The sequence below is a fragment of the Podarcis filfolensis genome (genome assembly GCF_964270895.1).
Source record: "Podarcis filfolensis genome assembly, chromosome: 4".
In the NCBI taxonomy this organism is placed as follows: domain Eukaryota; kingdom Metazoa; phylum Chordata; class Lepidosauria; order Squamata; family Lacertidae; genus Podarcis; species Podarcis filfolensis.
Window position 1 is genome coordinate 68,613,862 of NC_139607.1, and position 24,344 is coordinate 68,638,205.

A 24,344-nucleotide genomic window follows, 5' to 3' on the forward strand; every position below is an offset into this window, starting at 1 on the left:
AATCATATGAAATATATTTTCTTTTCTTCCATTATCGGATTTACCAGCAGTGTTAATGGTAAGCTGAAAATTCCTATTCAAAGGGCGTATGGGTGTTTTTTTGGTGGATTTTTTTTTTATATACATGGGTTAGCCCCTGAAGTATAATTTCAGTCATTAGGAAACATCACTTAGCATTATCTTCGCTAATGTTAAATTATGTTGTTAATACAAAATGTGCATCATGCCCTCAAAATGCCATTGTGGATAAATGCACTGAGATAATGAAGCAGAAGTAAACAATAAATATTCATCTAAGCCTTTTTGCTTATGAATTTCTCAGAAGGTAAGAGTCATGAATAACTGAACTGATCCAACGTACAGGTGAAACACTTGATGCAAGATTTTCTACTAACAAAAAGCACAAACAAATATGAGGTGGAACCCTCACCAGACATCACTTTCAGAATGATTGAAAGGGCTAGCCATGTTAGTAGCATCGTAGAAAAACCAAGAAAAACCTTTTGACACTTTAAAGACTAACAAATTTATTATGGTATATGTTTTAGTGCGCTAGAATCCATGTCATTAGATGCAGGGTTATCCTGAGCGATGGTTATGGATGGACAAATCTGTCAATTTTGAATTCTTTCACAGTTTCTTATTTTTCTATTCTTAACTTTAATTTGCCCCATTTCCATGGCTGCACAGACTTGTGAAATTTTGTAAAAAACAAACAAACAAAAACAAATCAGGAAATTTTAAATGTATTTTTGTCTAAAAATCTTCTAAAACATGGTTACGCATTTTGGGTGTGGGTGTTAAACTGTATGCATAACCACGCTAATCTCTCCATCCAGCAAGTGTCAAAATCTAATCAAGACCTTTAATCCTTGGATCCGGCAGTTATTAAAATCTAATCAAGCCTTCTAATTCATGGAAATAACCAAGCTATCTTGCTGGTGAGATTATGGGAAATTAAGAGGCTCTCTACGAGATGGCAAATGAGTGGGACACCCCCTCCCCCCAGCTAAAGCCAGAGTTGAGAGCAGGCAGTGACAGTGATGTGAGCTGGAAGCAAAGTAGCAAGGTGGAGGGAGAGCCATGCCTGATTTCTGCTGGGAGAAGCAAGGTCTTCTTGCAATTTTAATGCTGTGAACCTCTCCATCGTAGGCTCAGGTTGTATATATGTGTAAATAAACCCTATAGCCTAAAGATACCACAGTCTCTGCTGTGCCTCGTTTCCAAATGAAACACAAAGCTTGGATAAGTGCCTGGAGCCCTGGGAATCCTGCACCACATGGAAATTTGGGATGGTATGCAACAATATTTATTTTGCATGCAATTCTGCCTGGTACAGGACTGATTCAAGTAATTTTACCCATCTAGAAGGCAACTTTGTATATTATTTTCATGGATATATTTATGCTTGTATCTGCTTTTTAAGAACACACACATTTCTGTATGCATTATTTGGTTGGAGAACTGGGTTGCAAAATTCAGAGAAGTGTGGGTTTTGAAGGGGAGCTGTGTTTCTGTTCAGGAAGTACTAATCTGGTCAATTTGCAAAATGATAAAATCATTCTCGAAATGACCTTCAGGGGATTTTGATGTGTCAGAACATTCCAATAGCCAGCTATCATGCCAAAAATGTATTGTCTGCAAAGATAAACACTATGGTGACAACTAGTTTGGTTGTATTCCTCTCTAATGTATCCTGTGGCAGAAGGTCTAGTCTGTTGAGCTATATAAAACATCTTGCCAGTGATATTGCATAGCAATGTCTGACTTCAGTGGTTTGGTCACTCTGCACTTCTAAGGCATCACTTTTATTTCCTCTGGGGGTGCACAAAACTGCCAACTTGGCCAATTTATAGTGGAGGCTCTTTATGTGTGGAGAGCACAGAGAGGAATTGGCCCCAGCGGGTTACACATCAGCAGTGCTGTTGTTTCTGTAAAAGTCAGGCTCCATCCTGATTTAGTGTATAGAGGCTCCAACAGTGAGGCAGGGAGAAAGCAGACAATTCTCTTGGCCCAACTCCCCTCTTCCCCTACCCAAACCAGGCTTTTCAAATCAGCGAGGAAGTATCTTCCTCATTGCATAAAATCTAAAATAGCACCAGTCCTCATTTCTCCCTCCCAAACTTGGCTCAGCAAGGGGAAGGCAATTGGTTAGGAGATGATGCGATGATGCAGATGAACCAAAGAGACAGTAGACCAAAGACTATGTGCAAAGGAAATCCAATGGAATATATCATCAGAAAATCCTCATGAGGTGGGAACTTTTTCAAATCTGTAAATGTAGCGGGAAGGGATCTGGATGCTGGGAACATGACATAAGGGTCCATATTAACTCTGTTCTTGTTAATTAAGCAATTAACCATTTCTGTCCAATGGGCCCTTCCCCCAAGTTTATACTTGTGACATTCTGTGGAGACTCAGTGGCTGGAATGAGAAATGTTAAGAGGGAATATTTTATCAAGCTAAGTGCAAATTTTATCAAATATAAACACCACCAAGCACAACAGATATGCCTAATCCTCCAGAAAAAACAATCTCTCAAAGGACCTGTTGATGGCATTTTACCATTGCACTGTGGAGAGCGTACTAACTTATGGTCTCTGTGTGTGGTTTGGGAGCTGCACGGCCAGGGAAAAAACAATGCTATCCAGGGTTGTAAAGACTGCAGAGAGAATAATTGGGTGCACTCTTCCCACCTCAGATCAAATCTATGCTTCCAGGTGCCATAAGAGAGCGGCAGAGATAGTGCAGGATAGTACGCACCCCGGAAATGATCTCTTTCAGCTTATGCCTTCTGGAAGAAGGTATAGGGTTATAAAGGCCAGGACTAGCCGCCTGAGAAACAGTTTCTACACAAATGCAATTCTGGTTCTAAACCCAGCTTAAGGGGTCTCTATAGTATAGTGTATTTTAAAATGGGGTTTCAGAGTTTTTAGGGTTTTTGAATGTTTTATGTAGTTTTGTAATAGTTTTATGTAGTTTTGTAGTAGTTTTATGTAGTGCTATGTAGTTCTATGTAGTTTTATGTAGTTTTATGTAGTTTTTCAATTTCATTGTTCTACATGGGACAATGACAATAAAGATATCTATCTATCATCTATCTATCATCTATCTATCTATCTATCTATCTATCTATCTATCTATCTATCATCAATCTATCTATCTATCATCTATCATCTATCTATCTATCTAAAATACAAAATATACATCCTCATCATACAGCAGGGATGGCAGAGCTCAGGTTTGGCGCTGAACTCAGACCTCTATTTCTGACCCTTGGGGTTCTTCCCCAGACACTCCCCTTCTTCTCAGGCTACACTTTTTACCAGCCCTACTTTCTACCCTCTGTGAGTGTTTCTGCCTGATTAGAATGTGCCCTTGATATCCTATAATGCTTCTTGCATACCTGAAGGATAGACAGAAATGTGGGAGTAGATTAGCATATGTTGCTCCACCCACTTTTGCTTCTAGTCCCGCCCACCAAAGGCAAGTGGCCCCTGGGACATTGCCTAGAAGGAATGTGGCCCTTGGGCCCCTGTTCCCTGATAATACGGAAGCATTCCTTCATCTAAGGCTGCATTCAGACAGCACTTTATTTTCCTGCCTTTTCATTACCTGATAATTCCCATGTTTTATGGGATCTCTCACACAGCATAAAAGCATAGTGGAATTTAGTGAAAATGTAGTGCTCATTTCCATGTTTCCAACCCTCTTCTCTTGGTAAATCATGAGATGTTTTTGTTGTAACTTTGTGAGATGAAATTTGAGGCGGTACTTTAGCATACCGTTCTTTCCTGCCATTTACAATTTAGCACAGCATGGTGGAATATTGATCAAAAAGCCACAGTTCCATAATGCAACAGGTACTGCTTTGTAAAATGAATGTTAGAAATTAGGGCAGAAGCACTAGCATTATAACCCGTAAAACTAAAGCAATAAACCTCACATCTGAATGCAGCTTGAGTGTAAGCTGGCTGAACTAATAGCTGCTAATGTTGTATATTCACTTTGCAACAAAAACCAAAAAAACAACTCCCTTTATTTGTTTTTTGTTTTTTAAACTGAGCTCTGCTGCTACAACAGATGCAACTTCCAAATATTTCTCATTAGAAAAGTAATTAATATGCATAAATCTGTTTGCCAAGCAATCTAAAAGTGGATCAAGAATTAAATTAGACGCAACACACTAGCTATTTCTAATTTGGCTTTAAATGAAATTTTAGGGAGGCATTCAGGACAAATTACAAAAAAGGGGGGAGGGGGTGTTCTCAATGTGTTGTTTTCTTCATTAGCTTCATAATTCTAAGAAAATAGAAAACTGGTTTTTATTTTAAGATCGTGCATCAATTCAGTAGCGTTGGCAAACATTGTTCTTGTTCCATTGTTGGGAGAGAGGCGGGGAGTGCAATTCTATTGGTTGTCCATGACATCCCAGCAGCCTTGGACACTATTGACCATGGTGCTCTTTCTGTCACAATGTTCTTTGAGGGTCCAGGAAGTTGCTGCTTTGGGCCTTTCCTTGAGGAGATTTCCCTCTTTCCTCTTGCCACTGCCAGAAGCTTCCTTGGGTATTGGGGCTGGGTTGTGAAACTATGGATGTGCCTTGTTGTTCCCTCTACAATGATGTAGATAATATATAGGCAAAGAGCTTATATGCTTATAGGGACAGAGGAGTTGGACTCAGAATTGGCTCTTCTGTTACACCAGGCATCCTTGTATCCCACCTGAACTGGGCTGTGGCTCAAAACAGCCCTTCTCTAGAAATCAACTATAATTCAAAAGCTGTTGCAAGGAATCCAACATCCATCCTGTCTCTAGGAAAGCTCCACACCTGCTTTGGAGCAGGGATGAATTATTTTGGATGATGCCATTTCCTATCAGTTGTTCACAGCTGGAAGTAACCAGGAAGTTTGTTGTTGTTGTTTTAAATGCATTATGGTGAATTGCACTGGAATCCATTTTAGATGAAGAGTGGTGCATTCCATATTTGGTTTCAAAACTCATGGTCACTCAAGCTTTCAATAGGTACTGCTAGACTTCTTCAAATCCAGCCATTTAGTTCTTCCCTTCATCATGACACAGTGCAGAATTACTGGTGCAATTCAGTGCGTCCCATAATGGCAGGAACTGCAGAGCTGACGACATCTCTTCTTGTTGAACAAAGCATGTATGTGTTCTCAGTTAAACACACACACACACACACACACACACACACAAATAAAAACAGAGTAATGAACAAATAACGAGCTACTTACATCTAAATGGCACAGCTCTGTTTCCAAACGAGTCTTTTATTACAGCATGGAACCATGTATGAAATAATTCTAAAATGTTATAACATTATTTCTCAGATGTTGTTTTATAGATTATGGCCTCTGATGGTAATTGCATAGGTCTCAATCCCTCATTTTCGGCAGCTTGGTGCTTTGTACTTGTGGCACCCTATTAAACAGAACCTTATGAAAAATATTCTAAATTTAGTAATAGTCTAAAGCAGGGCATCCATCAGAAAGCTTGTTCTGTGTCATAGATGCAATATGATAATCAAACCAATCTTTAGCCACAGAAGCCATTGCTATCATCATAATCATCACCACTGCCAATGTCAAATTAGCTCAGACTTTAATTTCAAAAGACACCAACTGTTTATGTCACGCTGACATAAAAGCTTTGCAGTGGCGTAGCGTGGGGGGTGCAGGGGGGGCCGGCCGCACCGGGCGCAACATCTGGGGTTAGGGCAAATGCATGGGTTAGGGGGCGCAAATCCACGGGTTAGGGGGCGCAAATCCATGGGTTAGGGGGCGCAAATTACTTGCCTTGCCCCGGGTGCTGACAACCCACGCTACGCCACTGAAGCTTTGCTCATTTACTATGTAAAAGAATGAAATTTTACCGTCTCCCTTCATTTTCCCTTTTCTTTCTCCTCCTACTTTTACCCCAACCCCATATTGCCTATAACAGTGATGTCATGACTTTCTATGACAGATACTTTATATGTACTATTGCTATCCAAGAAATATATATACATATACATGTGTGTGTGTGTAATATTCACATTATTTCCTTATTTTCCATTATTTTCTAACCGAGTAAAAAAAGAAAAGAGTACCTTATTTGATACTCTGCCTCCTTCAATCTGCTAATGTTTTTGAGATCCTTTCAAAATGAGTAGCACTCTACAATCAAACTGATTGGCTAGTGATAGTTTAAATTGTTGAAAATTGATGTTAATGAGATTTAAATAAGTGAGAAACATGGATTGATGATGAAAAGTGTGAGGTGGGGGAGAGATACAATCCTAACCCTAGAGTGGCAAATTATATTATACTGATATTGCAGTTAAGGCTCACTTCAGATATTACATTGGTGGCATGGCTATCAGTAAACTTGGAAATAGAGTGGGCATTTATGCAAAGTAGTAATCTTTTGTAAGGGGAAAACATTGCATAAATGGTGCATAGACTCTAAAGAGAGATCAGGTTATGTAAGAAAATAAGAATAGATCAGGTCAGTGGCCCATCTAGTCCAGCATCCTAAACTCACAGTAGCCAACCAGATGCCCAAAGGAAACCCACATGTAGGAGTTAAGTGTAGAAGTAGTAGTAGTAGTAGTAGTAGTAGTAGTAGTAGTAATAATAATAATAATAATAATAATAATAATAATAATAATAATTTTATCATTTATACGCCCATCTGGCTGGGTTTCCCCGGCCACTCTGGGCAACTTCCAACAAATTAAAATGCAGTAAGACATCAGACATTAAAACTTCTCTATACAGGGCTGCCTTCAGACGTCTTCTAAAAGTCTGATAGTCAGATAGTTGTTTATTGCCTTGACATCTGCTGGGAGGGCGCTCCACCGGGCAGGCGCCACTACCGAGAAGGCCCTCTGCCTGGTTCCCTGTAACCTCACTTCTCGCAGTGAGGGAACTGCCCGAAGGCCCTCAGAGCTGGAGAACGATGGGGGCGGAGACGCTCCTTCAGGTATACTGGGCCGAGGCCATTTAGTGCTTTGTGGTTTCCAGAGAGACATAGTACCTCTCACAACTGAAGCAGAGTCTAGCCATTGATAGCATTATCCTATATAAATATGTCTAATCCCTTTTTAAAGCCATCTGAGCTGGTGGCCACCACTGCCTTCTGAGTCAACGTATTCATTGAGCTATCCACTATGAGTGCAACATCTCGCTCATGGTCATGAGTTACGATATAGATATATATTCTGCTTCATGATCTTGGGCTCTACAAATAAATAAATAAAAAGAACTGAATTCACTTGTCTGCATGCAAACCTTTACTAGATGCCTGATTTTTAGGTACCCTGGATCAATATGCCCAATGCCTTTAGAGCAAAGAAGGTACTAGTGTTAATTTTTTGTGCAAAAATTTGGGGCTTTCCAAATATTGAATCTGAAAAGGTTTAAACTCATATTTTGCATATGACTTGGGGCTTATTAAAATGTACTTATTTAATTAGAACAGCATAATTTTGTGTTGAGGGTATCTGGTCTAATAAATTCTAGGGATGCCTAATTATTGGCTCAGATTAATTCAAATGAGTGAAAATAGGGTCTCTAAGGTCCACTAGCTCTGGGCAGTTTCTCATTTCAAAAATTTCCAAACATTGCAGCAATATGATTTTTTAGTGCAGGCACTGAATTAACTTGAAAATATAACCAGAAACATCTTTAAACAAAGAGTATCAGATGTAGAAGCACAAATTGGCATAGCTGCCATTTCCTCTTCAAGACTTATGCATTGGTTAGTAAGTGTAAAATATCAGCATCAATGGAAAAAATACCTTTAATTTCCTATTCTAATGGGAAATGGGAAACTGGGCTCTGCTTCGAATGGATGGAATGATTAGTTCAACTGGCAATGTTTGCGGACATACCAGTCCAAAACCTGTGATGTATCTGTAGGACAGCAATATTACAAAATGTACCTCACCATATTCTTGAATGGCACATTGATTCTGATAATAGAGAACATTCTCTGCAGCCCTTTCTAAAGGACATGAAATATTAGGATGACACTAATGAAAAATATTAATTACAATAACAATCAAGCATTAATTAATGGATTGTGAATTATGCATGTTAAACTACTGGTTTTGTGTGTATTGTTGTTTTAGATTGTATGCCCTTCAGGGTAGAAATTTTTATTTTAATTGTGTACAGGAGTATGTACATTGATGGTGCCATGTAAATACATGATGGTGATTATAATAATAATATGATTTTTATAGCAATTCATTATATATCTCTTTGTAATAAATACGAGTGACTCAGACCTTGCACTTTATTATTCCAATAAATGATAAGCAAACTCCACTTCCCTACAAACTTTTCATCACCCAATTTGCCTTCTTATATTATTTGTCAGATGGACCATATAGGTCATTTCCCACGCCTTAGAAAACAAAGAGTCTATAAAAGGTAGGGTGGAATTTCTCCAGTTTTGACAAATTATCATTCCAGCTGCCGTTAGCAAATGGACCATTTCGATGTATTCTCTGATGTCATGTCTCTTGTTTGTATTTTTGTGTGGGGTTTAGAATGTATTTTATTTTTAGATGGACTTTAAATGAGATCGTCTGAAGACTAAATTAATAAAAAGGAGGGGGGTCCAGATGTATCCCCTCATGCTTTCAATGAAAGCTCCCCTTGCATGCTGAAACAACTGCTGACAATGCCCTGTGTTCAGTGTTAGTGAGAGAAGGATATGACAAGTGTGCATCTAGGGCCCCTTTTTCACTAATGCAAATGTGTGGCTACCAGGCTATGTGGCTTGAGAAGTGCATCAGCTTGCGATGGTCATGGCCAGCAGGCACTTTCCTGCTAATCTCTAACATACAAATTGTGAGTGGGTTCCCCTGAACACCTCTAATTTTCTGTCCTCTCCCTCCAAACTGATAATGCTGAAATTTGATGGCTGTAAAATAAGTGTGCTTTGTATATCACTGTGGCAGATAACAGAAGCTTCGTGGTTGTGGTTAAATGGTGCAGGGGATGACAACACACTCAGTTCCTATGAGGTTGGGAAGGGAGAAAAGTAGGTTGTACCAGGAGAAAAGTTTGAGGTGAGTAAGCACATTTGTTTGGGAAAGTTTTCTAGAGCCCATTGATATCACTTGGCCTACTCTGGCCAATTAAGACACTATCCGTTGTTCCTCAGGGCCACCTGAGACTTCAAGCCCTTACACTGGGAAACAGACATCAATAGTTGTGTCCCCAATGCTCTCTGCAAATTTTGATTTCAGGTAAATGCTAAGACAACCACAGGTAAAATGCTTCAGCAAGAGGGAGAGACTGTGTGTCTGGTGCCTGCCTGAAGCATGAGAATTAGAGGGAAAACATGGAGAGCTTAGAAGGGATGTTTAGCTGGCACCTGCATTTCTTTTCTCTTATCTATTTCACACTTATCGGGTGTGTGATTTTTCTGCCCAGCACACATTAGAGTCTGTAAGTAAAAATGACATTTAATTTTAAGCACCAGTGCATACCATTTTTAGTTAATGTACCGTGTCTCTTGGGTGCAGAAGAAGGAACTGTCTTGCGTAGCACTTGCCAGCCTCAAGAAACATGATTCCAGGAGAGAAATCAAGAGGAAGATTCCAACAAAATATGACTTAAACACTATATTTTAAAGTGTCTCTTACTGCCCTTGGGACAGGGTAAGCAGCACACCTAAATACTTTGGCCTAGTTATCACAGTGAATGGATAAGTTGTGAGGAATCCATTTCTAGACTGGAGCACTTCAGAGTTCAAGTAGGGACTGCTTCTCCTTAGAAAAGCAAATAAATAAGCTCCTGTGTACAAAAAAAAGTAGCATGAAAGGCTAGACTGTGGCCCTGTAAATGTCACTCGTCTTCCATCAGCTCCACCCACAATGGCCAATGGTAAGGGGTGGGCTCTCCAAAAACAACTGGAGGGCCATAAGCTCCCCACTTCCTTTAATTTAGCCTTTCTTCCTGACACACCAGTCTTCTATGTGTGCTATTCTGCTGTTCCTCTTTCTTATTGTCATCAGACCCTGGCAGCCTCCCAAGTTGAGAAACACTATGGGCAGCTGAAGAAGAGGAGGCGGGGTTAAGTAAAAGCAGCAGCCATCATTGCTACCTGCCTGTTCATTGGTAGCAGCTCCTCCTCTTCCCTTCCTCCTTTTTTTGCCATTGCAGTGACACTATTGGTTGCATCTCGCCACCACAGCAGCAGCGGAAACCGCTACTTGCTTATTTGCCCTCTTCCTGTGCTTAATAGTGTTGGCAGACAAGGCCATAAGAGAGAGAGCAGGTGTGTGGCAGTAAGGAGGAGACACCACAGAGGTTGTTCTGATTGGTCAGTGGTGAGGCCCTTCGTGGAAGTGGTCCACGCATACCAATCTTTGGACTAGTTACCCTTTTCTGTCTCTCAGCACAACTGGATGTCAGTGTCTTAGGAATGAGACAGTAGCTTCTTCCCTAGAAATGACCTGGGAGTAGTTTGTAAAATGAAAATTAAATGTATTCCTACATTTAAATACAGTTGTACCTTGGAAGCTGAACACCTTGGCTCCTGAACAAATTGGCTCCTGAACAACAGAAACCCAAAAGTGAGTGTTCTGGTTTTCGAATGATTTTCGGAAGCCGAACGTCCGGCGCGGTTTCTGCGGCTTCTGATTGGCTGCAGGATATTCCTGCAGCCAATTGGAAGCCGCACTTTGGTTTTCTAATGGTTCTGGGAGTTGAACTCCCAGAATGCATTCTGTTCAAAAACCAAGGTACCACTGTATAATGTTGAAACTATTAGGCTACAGGCTACATTTAGGTTCTTGTTCTGTTGCATTGATTCCCATTGCAGACACAGGAGCATAAGGATTTACTTTATATTGACTCAGATCATTGGGTTCGCCTAGCTCAATACTGTCAAAACTGCCTGGTAGTGGATTTCCTTTGAGGCAGGAATATTCCCCAGTCCTACCTGGAGATGCTGGAAATTGAACCCAGGACCTTCTGCATGCAAAGCACGTGCTCTACCATTGAGCTACATCCTTTCCCGAGGCTCCCCATTTCACTCTACACTCTCTTCAGCATGACATTTCTGCTCCAAAGCCTGCTGAATTTGTCTTCAGATTCTTCAGCATATCCTGGTGTACATCACACCACAAGTTTGGGTTATTTGTAAGGGCAGAATGGCATCCCTTCATCTTAAAATACTTTGCCAAATATCAGAAAGCCGTACAAGAATGGAAAGGAAGAAAGTCGTATCTGAGGGAATAGCTCGTCTTACTAATGCTACCCATTTCTTTATGAAACATTACAGTTCTTCAAAGCTAACCTTAAAAGGGAAGATGAGTTCTAAAAGAGACGGGAATCCACAGATTTGACAAGCTCTTTTTTTGCTTCCTCAGAGGCATCACTGTGACACGCAGGGCACCATCCAATTTGCCACGTTTTTGCTTAAATGGGTGAGAAATGTTGCGATTTATTTTTATAAATGGAGTCATTGCCTCAAGCCAGTCAAGATTCAACATCTGAATAACCATGTATATGAAACACAGAGATGTTCGAAGTGCTCCACAGATGTCCCTGGAGTGGTTCCCTTGAAGCCGCAGCAGCAGTTCTATCAAGGATGAATCTCAGCCATGATTTTTACGCTGAGGCTGAAAGGTTTGTTTTATTTTGATCGCTCTTTCCCACCGGAACCTCTGGCAATCATGTGGCTATGCAAGATAAGCTCTCTGTTGAACACAGGGCACTTGTAGCTTACAGAATTTATTAATGCAGAATGCAAAGTTGAAGTTACTTGCTGCAGAAATCATCCACACAAAAAGGAAATATGGTTTAAAATTATCGCTATAACTTAGGGCAGGGAAACTTTTTGTCTCCACGGGCCGGATATTTATCAAGATCAGCCTTGTGGGTCAAAGTTGACACATGGGTGGGACTGCTCACTTGTCAACCACATAGGCGAGATTCATTAATGAACACTGTTAGTGGAAGCTCTGCCCAGGGGCTTCTGTTTGCACAGTGAGAATTTATCCTCCTCCCTGCGTCTGGTGAATATGGGTCTTGAGGCGTATGAGAAAATCCCCAGAACAGCATGTGGGGGAGCTGGGTCATTCTGTCTAATAAGCTGATATGCTTGTGCAGATCCAACATTTCATAGAATCATAGAGCTGGAAGGGCCCTGAGGGTTATCTAATCCAACCCCTTTCTATACAGAAATCTCAACTCAAGCATCCATGATGGATGCCCATTCAACCTTTGCTTAAAAACAACTACAACCTACTGAGGGAGTCCGTACTAGTGCTGAATGGCTCTTACCATCATAAAGTTCTTCCTGATGTTTAGTTGGAATCTCCTTTCTTGTAACTTGAAGCCATTGGTTGGGGTCCTACCCTCCAGAGCAAGAGAAAACAAGCTTGCTCCATCTTCCATGTGACAGCCCCTGAGATATTTGAAGATGAATATCATGCCTTCTCTCAGTCTCCTCTTATCCAGGCTAAACATACCCAGCTCCCTCAACCATTCCTCATACGGCTTGGTTTCCAGACCCTTGATCATCTTGATTGCCTTCTTCTGCACATGTTCCAGCTTTTAAATATCCTTCTTCAGTTGTGGTGCCCAGAACTGGGCACAGTATTCCAGGTGTGGTCTGACCAAGGCAGAATAGAATGGGACTATGACTTCCCTTGATCCAGACACTATACTTCTGTTGATGCAGCCTAGAATAGCAATAGCTTTGTTACTGCTACATGCTGCTACACCACCACATGTCTCTTCCTTCTCTGAGGAGTGGCAAGAATAGTTTTGTACATTGTACCTTCCACAGCCACTTCAGTGTGTTTTGAGGTCTGCAACTGCTGTCCTAGTGCAATGTAGAATTCCACCCACAATATCATTCTGATGTCGCAAGATTGGCAGGTGTGTTGTTCCTCTGGCCCATCTGTCCAAATTCCTTGTGTAGGCTTCCTGGTTGGGAACCACAGTGCGTGGGACATTTTAAGCTCCATATTTGGTGTTTTGGGAATCTCTGAGCATGATCAGTCCTCCTTGGGCTGGTTTGTGGCAGGTGGTGGAAATCCTCCCTTGAGGTTTTTTCTTTTTCCAAATACACACACACACACACACACACACACACACACACACACACACTTGTACTTATCCCAAGCCTGCCAGTACTTCTCTCTTTTGCACGGATTATGTCATTTTGGCTATATAATGCCTTGTACTCAGTGAAATGAGGTCACTATTAGTATATATGATAAAAGAAGCAGTCTTTCCCCAGGTAGAAATCTGAATATATATGCAGCAAAAAAAATCCTCTTTTAAGAGCAGAACTCCATTACAGCTGATAGCTGTTACTTCAGTGTGGCTTAATTAGAAACTTAATGCACCATTAATGTAGCAAGAATCGGCGTTAAAATTACAACATAGCTGGCTGAAACTGCTATGAAACTCACCCAATGCTCTGCCTGTCCTTTATCTTATGATTACCTCCCCATCTTACATCTATGCAGTCAAAACTGCAGAGCTTAATGGAATAATCATGTGCATGCCATCTCTTTAAAAGGTGAGATTCAATACTTTTAACACATTACATTTCTCCTACAATGGACTTCTCAAGAAGGAAAGTATGGTGAGAAATTAACTCATCATCAAATAATTATCTTATGAAGTAGTTCACAATTCACTCTAGCCTAGAGTGAACAAGGGAAAGTGTGTGCGAGCAAAAGAGATGAAGCCATTTGTTCAGAATTCTATAAAACCTGTTTTCTCCAATAACAAATCTTTATTTTTACAGAGTAAAATTTCATAGGCCCCTTGCTGCACATGGCTGAATTTGAGATGATTTGTATTTTGTTAGAATTTTAAGGGTATGTATTTTGTAATTCTTGCGTTGTCCAAAATGGAGGGAGGGTTTTTGAAATGAAATTCAGTTGTAACGATAAAGAATGGCAAAGTATGAGAAATATCAGCTGCCTAGATTGCTAAAGATGTTTCAACCGAAAGGTCAAGATGCGGTTAAGATGTCAACTCTGCCTACATGCATACATGGACAAATAACGAGTTGACCAACGATGCACACCAGTTATGATATCATCCCATTAGCTCTTGTTATGGCTTTGTGACCTTTTGAGTTATCATCATGTTCCCAATGAGAAAGGAGTATGGATGTGGCTTATAAAATTCATATACATTTATATATACATTTGAAGGCAGCTAGTGTAGTGTAATCGTCATAGTGTTGGACCAGGACCTGGGAGACTAGGTGACCTTGGGCTGCTCCCTGTCTCTAACCTCCATTTGCATGGTTGTTGTGAGGAGAAACAGGGAAGGGGAGAACCATGCCTGCAGTGACAGCAGAGAAGCAGCACTGGCTTCAACACCGGAGGTGAAAAGAAAGGAGGGTGGTGGCGGTGGCAGTAGGGCAGGGTAGCACTTCCTGTTTCTCCTCAAGCAGCAAAATGGGACATGTTGTCAACGAGCTTTGTTAAATGTTCACATTGGTCTGATTTATAACTGATCATGTGCCAAGCTTAACTTCCTGCTAGCAACTGGTGTGAGTTTGTTGATGGCAAGAGCAGCTTGGACAATTGGACAACCCTCTATTCAGCCACCATGCACTCATATACCATGCTGGCGGTGGCATCCTCCCCTTCCCAGTGATGAAATGTAAGTGAAGGGAATTCCTTACTCCTATAGTGCTACATTCTGGCCACCAGCAGTGTTTCCTAGTAGATGACTTCCCTGGTTGGCATTGCCGTTTCCCCTTCTTGATTTTGTACTCAGAACCACAATGTGCATTGCTTAGTGACATTTAAAGCAGCTCCACCCCCCAGCTCTACTATAAATCCAATATTTATTTGTTAAATCCATATTAAGACCCATGTTAACAATGTTTTCTCCTAAAACCGATAAGCTCAGTCCCATAGCCTACGAAGTCCACCTCATGACTTTGGAATTAAAAGTAGATATGAGAACAGGATGAGTTCTTTGAATTGGAGACTTACTTTTCTTATTTCCAGTAAGAAAACAGTCTGGCCTTTGGAATGGAACCTTTACTGTCTGTTCTTTTAAAAATGAACATTTCCAGAAGGTGTCCATTAAAATAGAAATCCAACATCCATATAGAATATTTCACCCATGAAGGGTGACTATTATAGTATAAAAAGGCCCATAAGTCACAGATCCAATGGCAGTCATGAACTATGAAGGGCATTTTCCTCCTCGCACCCAGTGAAATGAAAAGGATCACACTTCTTAGATGGGCTCTTCTGAGGTCTTCTACTAATTTGTTTAAAACCAAATCAATATGTTTATGATGTTCAGCAGTGATATTTCAATATGGGATGAGAGATAAGTTGAGCCATAGCAACTTTCAAATATAATGTTATCATTTAACCCAGTGCTTTGTCTTGCTACTAAACAATAATACTGACAATTTATGGGGTGGGTGAATGATTTCCCCTAATTTATAAAGGTTGATTTCTATGCTCAAAGCAATAAAAGTTGACTTCTCCTAGGGTAGGTGAATGTGTCAATTTTGGTTTCTCTCTGATTCTCATTTTTCCAGTCCTATGTTCAGTTCTCCACATTTTCACATCAGTTTGTGAAATACATACATACATATTTTTTGTGAGGGGAAGTCCTCATGAAAATTAACCATTATTTTAGTGCAAATTTCTCATACACATTTTTGCATGCAATTTTTCCTAATATACACATGTTTACAAAGCATGTGTATTTCCCCCTACTATAATGCATTTTTGTACATTATTTTCACCAATATATGCATTTAGATGCACACTTTACCCTGGTATATGCTTTTTTGTACACATGACCTAGCTGGGGAACTGCACTGCAAAATTCAGAGAAGTGTGAATTTCAAATGACGGTTGTGTTTTGGTTCTCGTATTGTTTCAGTAAGCGAGAACTTGGTAAATTCACTTTTAAATGTGAACTGAATTGAATTTCCCATCCCTTACTTCCAGGCTTACTCATATAGGAATGTTTGGATATAGAAATGTTTCCTACAGAAGCTGGTGAATGATGGATCAGGAAAGTCTCTAGTAAATTGCTCCATTATTTCATCAGTGCGCATAAAACTACACTACCAGGCAGATCATTTCTGCACTAACCCTGGTTGCAATCTAGTTTCAGCCCTGGAGTTCTCACCTTTGCAGCTTTCCTTCCATTTAGTGGATTTGATAACCCTTACCAAAGTCATCCAGGGTTATTCCCACTAGCTACAAACTTGTATACACAGTAAAATTCTATGGAATCATGTAACTTATCCTTACCACTTCTTCCAAGATCAGGAAGTGCCTCACTCTTTGCATCTTTATCTCCTGTGTCATTTCCCTTAGTTTCCCAAGTGGCCTGTTTCAGTGATGGAAGTTGAATGAGCATTTGGGGAGCGAGGTATTTCCAATAACCTTTCTCATATGTTCCTCATAATTCAAGGTAAGTTTGATAGATGCCTGAGTGGGGAACTTTAGCATGGATCCATCATACTTAACAGCAGTGATGACAGTTGTTAGTAGCGGTCCATGGAAGATGTCTGGGAAGTCAGAACAATTGTGTTCAATGCCAACCAGCATTAGTTCAGAAAGAGGAATCAACTTATCTAGTTTCAGTCTAGAAGATGTTTCTTTATATGTAGTAGACAATCAGTGTGCACAGAATATGAATTAATTAAAATGAATAATGTGTCCTTAGAAAATGTTTATAGCGATTAATTCTCAATGTAGTGTGGGATATTTGCATAATATCTTGTCAGGCATTAATTATATCCACAGATAGCAAATTATATCCAACTGTAACAAATTGACTGTTACCATTAATTCTGTCACAAATGGGGAAAGATTATACATACTGGTTGTAGCATGGGTTATTTAGCAGGGCACAAGCTATTAGTAAGGGAAATATCTGTCCTACAGAAAGAGTGGGGTATAACTAATGGTAATTCCATTATACTCAATTGTGGGATGACAAGCTAATTTCTATCCCTGCCCCTCCCTGGCCCCAATAGAAGAGAACAAAACAGCCACAACTTGATATAAAACTATAAAGGAATCTAAGAAACATGGCCATAAAAGAAGTTTACAGGAAATGAATAACTGTGAAAATAATTGGCAAGGGAGCCAATTGTTCAGGGTTCCAAATTACATGGAGAGTCTTCATGAGCACGCTCTGTGAGTTGGATGGCAACAAGACGGATGGGGTCAAAGCTTGGCACCCTCATCCTCACATGTGAGCAAAACATCAGTAAGCAGGCAGACTGAGCACACATCTCAAATCAACTAGTATTTTTCTTTTGGAAATAAAATAACTCTGGTCCTTTAAAATTAACAGGGTAGTTAAATGTATCCTGAATATAAAAACATTTACATAAAGTAGTTACAATGTAAAACTATCCTCCTTGAATATCACCTTGATCTAACAGTGGTAGAAAATGAGATGATCTGAGAGTGAATGAATTATATCATGTTCTGCATTAAAATTTTGATGTCTTTGCATTGAACTCCATCTGCATATTAAAGATAGGAAACGACTTTACATTCCTTATACTTGTCTGACTAGAAGACAAAAAAAGCACCTTAATGAGGGTGATGCTTGCTTCTTGAGTTAAAACAAAGAATACGCTCATGCAAAATATTCCTAAAATTATATTAGAATCTGGGTTGTCATATTTCATTGCAGAAGTACATTTTGTCTCAGCTAGTTACACGAAAAGAGAAATATGTTGCAATATTTAGTATCTTCGGACTTGGAGAGGTGAGGTCAAGAATGAGACTCCATCTGCACTATACATCTAAAGCAACACCATATCACTTTAAACAATCATGGCTTCCCCCAAAGAATTCTGGGAGCTGTGGTTTGTTAAAAGTGCTAAGAGTTGTTAGGTGACCCCCATTTCCCCCACAGATTCTGTAGGACGCCTTCAGGAATGCAGACGGTTCTCCATAGTCTATGGGCCAGACCAAATACTGGTATAATGTAAGATGCCAACACTTTGTTTTATATATATATATATATATATATATATATATATATATATGTGTGTGTGTGTGTGTGTGTGTGTGTGTAGTGCTACTCTCTGGGTTGTATTTTTCCAGGATAGCCTATTCTGACTGAGTGCTATAGCTTTTCTGGAGATTGTATCCACTCATGGAGAGTGACAATGATGGGGAGTGAAGCTAGTACACTTCTTTCCACTCATGTGTTTAATTTACTTGAAAGTATGATTCCTGTATTGGGCTAGTATCATTGGGAATATCTAAATAAGCTCTGCTGGAACATATCTTTGTCCAATTTAGTCCAGCATCCTCATTCCAGCAGTGGCCAGACAGATGTTCCCGAGAATTTCGCACACAGGGCAAGAAAGCAATACTACTCTCCTGTTGCTTGCTCCTAGCATAAGACACTCAGAGGGTTCTGTTTAACTATCCTGGCTAGTAGCCACTGACAGACCTATGCCTTTTTTAGGATAAGAGAAATTCAAGGTGGATAAGGGTTATCAATGGCTACAAAACATGGTAGCTAAGCTAACTCGAACCTCGTAGATAAATAGCGACACTGCCAACATAAAGATGCTAGCTTTATTCATACTTTCCTTTTGTTTCACCAACTTCTTAGATTTTTGGATTAACCACAGCAAAACCATTCAGTGCACTTTAAATTTATTCCGTGTAATATCCCAGTAAACTAGCTGGAGATAGTGGGAGGAAGACACAATATTGATACAGTTTGTCAGATATAAGTCTGATGTGCTAGCTGTTAACCAAACATAGGTATCTGTGTTTTTTTACCAACTCAGGACATTGGTCCATCAATGCCAGTACTGACTACAATGGGTTGGAATAGCTCTTCAACTTTGCCCAGAGGAGTCTTTCTCACCCTATTTGAAGATGCCAATGAATGAATCTGGGGCCTTCTATGTGCAAATAATGTTCAGTGCTGAGCTACAGTCCTCCAACAACATAACCACAGTTTATATGTGAGTGCTCAGAGGCCTTGCTGCAATATTATATAAATTCTCTTTTCACAATGTTCAAATTACTAGATGTCTTGTGTGAGCTGTTAAATGAGCCAATAAGAAATTGTAATGTGTGAAATGGCCCCAAGTTGTTAAGTATTGGTTACAGGTTTTCTTTCTATAGCAAGCCAAACGATAAACTGGGTGTCTCTGGTGACGATTTACTATTTATAACAAATGAGTGTGAAAGTTTCAAGCTGCATCAAAAGGTGCTGGGATTTCTGAGAATTCTTTACCTTCTCATCCCATAATACTACCTTGATTTTATGTGGGCCTTTCCTCAACAGTTCCATCCAGCATTGCCAATAGTAAAAGATGATCAGAGTTATACGAAGGGCACTATGTTGGTTACTCGTGCCTAGTGTAATAGCCAGGAATGAGGACATCAATGAACAAGTCTATAGAGGCCTTGCTAGAATAATTAAATGGACAAAGAGATGATAAATTAACCATTCTCACCTGTTTCAACATTAGTTTTTTTATTCAATTACACTTCACCTGCTAATGAAAGAGTAGGCTTTAAAAATTCAAATGGCTCCACACTTCTGGCCTCTTGCCATCACTGCTGCTGTGCTACTGTATTTTGGAAAACGTTCTGAGCACAAGACCACCTGAATGCATCTGTATTCAGACCACTAGTATTTGATTGATTATATGAGCAGTTATGAGCATCCTTGTAATGCATGGTCCAATCGCATTGGGTGATGAAATGTACTGTATGAATGACTGACCCTAGTAATACTGCTTTCATCAACAAAACTAATACATATTCATGTAGTTAGCAAGCATCACGTTGATGTTGAGTTGATGCATAAGCCTTCAGTCTGAAATTATGAGCCACCTACCTAAGTAACAAACATCTTCTCTGGATTTATGAGGACAGTTTTGAAGTGAGCTATTTGCAACCCATCACCAGAAGTACTTGACTTTGTTAGATGCAGAATTCAAGAATGATTTGAAGACAATTATGTCAGAACATGTATATGCCTCCTGTTGTCTATGCTCCGATAACTTCTTGGTTGGAGCACTGCAATGCCTTTGAATGCAGCTTGGAAACTTCAGATGATGCAGAATTCAGCAGCCAGGTTGCTCACTGGGGAAAGCATGTAACACCTATCCTGACACTGCCAATTACCGTATTTTTCACTCTATAACATGCACCTGACCATAACACGCACGCAGTTTTTAGAGGAGGAAAATCCGTAGGCATGCCACCCGTAGGAGGAAAAAAGTGAGTGTTATGGTGCAAAAAATACGGTAGTTTCCAGGCCAAATTCGAAGTGCTGGTTTTGACCTATGAAGCCTTAAATGGCTCTGGGCCACAATACCTCAAGACCGCCTCTCTCCATATAAATTGACCTAAACCCTGCAGTCATCATCCGACTCCCTTCTTCATGTGCCCATCATGGAGTTCAGAGACTACTTAGTATACTCCAGTGGAATTTCATCACTTTAACGCCTTCAGCAATACCCAGAGGCATTCAGCATTTCAGTGTCAATTAAACACTTATCCTTAACATTCTCTCTCTGCAGTCTTTTTGTACTCTTGTCTACTGGGTAGATTAGCACAGTGTTTCCCAACCTTGGGTCGCCAGCTGTTTTTGGACTACAACTCCCATCATCCCTAGCTAGCAACACCAGTGGTCAGGAATGATGGGAATTGTAGTCCTCAAAGAGCTGGAGACCCAAGGTTGGGAAACACTGGATTAGCAGACCTTGGAGCTATATAAAAAGCAGTGACAGGGGATTGGCTCTCTGGAATTACTTGATTTCCAGGGTAAGGATGCTTAATGATGGTTTGTCCCTCAGTTTGAAGTGAACTGACCTAATTTGCACTTCCTGGACAAATGGATCTGAAGGACATTATCTTTCAGGTCTCACATTTCTTTCAATTTTGCAGTACAATTCTCAGCTCAAAAGACATACAATAATGAGTACATTAACGAACATTAGGGGTAGGGTTGCCATATTTCAAGAGGTAAAAATCCGGACAGAAAAAGTTGCTGAGTCCCTCCACCGCCGCTGAGCCTGAGTTGCCCATGCCAGTGCCAGAGTCCAGGTTGCCCATGCCAGTGCCAGAGCCTAGGTCACCCATGCCAGAGCCCATGCCACCCACACCTGAGCCAGATCCAGAGCCCAGCTAGCCTGTGCCAGAGCCCAGTCTGAACCAAAATCCAGGACATTTGCTTTAAAATGTAAAATCCACCCCCATGGGTATGTAGAACATGCAAAAGAGGACATATCTGGGAATTCCCAGGTGTATGGCAACCCTAATTAGAGGTAATATGCTCAATGTCTGCAATGTGCATGCAAAATGCATAATTTGTGAAAAACTGAATACCAAAATAATGCATTTTTTCATATGGTTTTCGTTTTTCTTTTTAAAATGCAGATTGATGCAGAAATGGACTTATGAATGAACAAGACTGACATTTCCACTCCTCTCTCACCATTGTTTAGTGCCTATTAATGCCTCATCTGTCCTGGTACTCGCATCCAGTATGACTAAGCCCTTATCTTGAGATGGGATTATCTCTAACAACCTGTATTTGCTACTGAATGGTGTCATGTTATAACAGTATTTGCAGAATATGAACAATTTGCATAATTTATTCTCCTTGTGGTAAACTTTCTAGAAAGCATCATTTTCATTCGCTTTAACTAAACGAAGACACGTGACTGTGGTATAACTAATGTACTAAACTGTAAAGATCTCGTGTTAAGAAGACGTTAAGTTAAAATAGCCAAACTGAGATTCTTAATTGGAAATGTACATGTCTAGTTATGATTCACTTTGAGACCATTTGCAAAGAGAGCAGCTATTTAAATGCAAATTTATTTTATATTATGTTTTTCACGTATCCATCTAATCGAAAATCAGAACTTGCACTGCACTTGGATTACTATCATACTAAATACTAAGAGCTGCTTTCTGTGCTAGTAATCTATTGCAGCTAATGAAATTACACCAGGGAGCAACTGGGTACCGTATATCTTTTACACGCTACTAAAAATAAAGCATCCTTGTATTAACTAAAAGAAAAGCAATTAACCTTTCTTAGATACTGCATATACACTATTTTATAGATGAGAATTCTAATTCTCTTTAACCCTCATGCTGTGCCTTCATCACTCAGCTAGAACCTGCATCACTTGATGTTACTAATTTAGTCACAAGTGTAAATTTGGTATTTTACATACAAATGAAGCTTACAAAAATAGTGGCCTTCCTAGTCATATTAATTGAGTCAATTTCCAGGAGCTGCTGAATGTAATTTTCAGCAAGACAAAGATCTGGATAGTTAGAATATGCATAGAGTTCTTTTCTTTTCTTTTTTCCCTTTTTTTATCGAGCCATTTCAAGTTTGGAACTCCCTTGTGTTTGTGTTTTAAAAGAATGGTGGAAAAAGAAGAGGTTATTATCCCCTGAGCTGTAATTGGTAAAGGAAACAAAATGAACGCTTTGCATATAGAGATAGCTAATTGGGAGTAATCTATTGTGGGTTTTATAATAAATTCATATGCTTTGGAATTCTAGCTTACGTATATAGCACATGTGTCAAGCATAATATGCATTCCTTTAGTAAATGAAGTTATTTAGTTGTGCCGGGTTTTGGTAGATGAGTTTATGCAAGAATATGGTGTTTTTAACCTATTTTAAAAGTTGAAAACATAGTTTTTTGCTTGTGGGGAACCTTTGGCCCTCCAGGTGTTGCTGGAAAACAACTTCAATCATCCCTGATCATGTGGGCTGGGGGCAGATGGGAATTGGAGTCTAGACAGCATCTATACTGCATCTAGACAGCATCTATATGTTTCCTACCCATGTTCTAAGGATTAAATGGTACAGAAATGAAAATAATTTGTTGATTAATTATAACAATATGCATTTGATTTTCCCCTTGATCCTCCTCTGTAGTCACTAATGGGTTGCTATATGACACACTCTTAGCATATCCCAGAAAATGCATAACAGTCAAGTGTTTCAGGATCTCAGTATTCATCTTCCCAGCCTCCTCCTCCATTTTCTCCACTTCCTTTTCCTCTAAGACAGACTTCCTCAACCTTAGGCCTCCAGATGTTTTTGGCCTACAACTCCCATGATCCCTAGCTAGCAGGACCAGTGGTCAGGGATGATGGGAATTGTAGTCTCAAAACACCTGGAGGCCCAGGTTGAGGAAGCCTGCTCTAAGATGTCCAGCTTAATGTTCACAACGTAAAAGAAAGACCTGGATTTGGCTGTGTGTTCACAAAAACTTTTCTTCTTGTGAAATAATTAGGAGATACATCTAGCTATGGCAGTTCAAAATTTAGCAAGATGTGCTCATTGTGGAATAGTGGAATATGATACATTTGCTAGTGTTCATTCAAAAAGAGCAAAAGTATCAAAGGAGCAGTGTTCTCCAAACTTTTAAAATTGTGTTTATTAGTGGATGCAGAGGGTGGCAGATTGGGGAGGGTAATGAAGAGAGTGGAAAGTATTTTCCAAAAAAAATGTGTTAATGGAATTCACTGCCATAAGAAGTGCAGATGGCCACCAATTTAGGAGGATTTAAAACAGGACTATTTAGTTAGTCAGTTAGAGATGACATTTATGACCCCTCCTTTTCGATCTAAGGAGCTCAATGTGTTGTACAAGGTTCGCCCCGCTCCTCATTTAATCCCCACAACAACCTTGAGTGGCAGTGACTGACCCAAGGTCACCCAGTGAGCTTCATGGCCAAGTGGGGATTTGAACCCTGGTCTCCCAGGTCCTAGTCTGACACTCGAACCACTGTGCCATACTGGCTCTCATCGATTAGAACAATTCATGAAGGATACTAATATCAGTTCTAGATATGATGGCTATATATGTAGTACCTCCAGGGACCATGCTTTCAAACACCAATTGCTAAGAAACGGGCAGGAAAGGATTGTTGCCTTCATGTCCTGGTTTTGGGCTTCTCGGAGGGCTTCTAGCTGGCCACTGTGGAAAATAGAGCACAGGACTAGCTGCATATTTGGTCTGATCCAGTAGGTCTTATCTTGTGTTCTTATTCACAAACAGACCGTTTCCTTGTTCCTCAGTAGAGATTTTCCAGAAGGATGTCCCAAGAGGCACTCTATGTATTAAAGCTGGAAATTACTGCTTGCACTTTGAAAAAGACTTTGAAAGTGGTTGAGGCTGAATCTGCTAGATATAATAAAGTAAAAGGTTCTTAAATACTGAATTATCAAAAGGTCCCTGTAGAAGGCTGAACACTGCAAATTGACATGGCAGTTGCAACAGTTCTCTTAAAAAATAAATCCATTTTGCAATCTAAGTTGTTCAACGGCAG

General features: G+C 40.0%; 1 long non-coding RNA gene across 1 annotated transcript; it reads left to right on the forward strand.

Annotated features, from left to right (window-relative positions):
• The first annotated feature begins 8,629 nt into the window (after positions 1-8,629).
• Positions 8,630-22,873, forward strand: LOC310761638. Its single transcript, XR_014547613.1, has 3 exons — positions 8,630-16,451; positions 18,808-18,987; positions 21,419-22,873. It is a non-coding gene; the product is annotated as an uncharacterized lncRNA (long non-coding RNA).
• Positions 22,874-24,344: the final 1,471 nt, after the last annotated feature.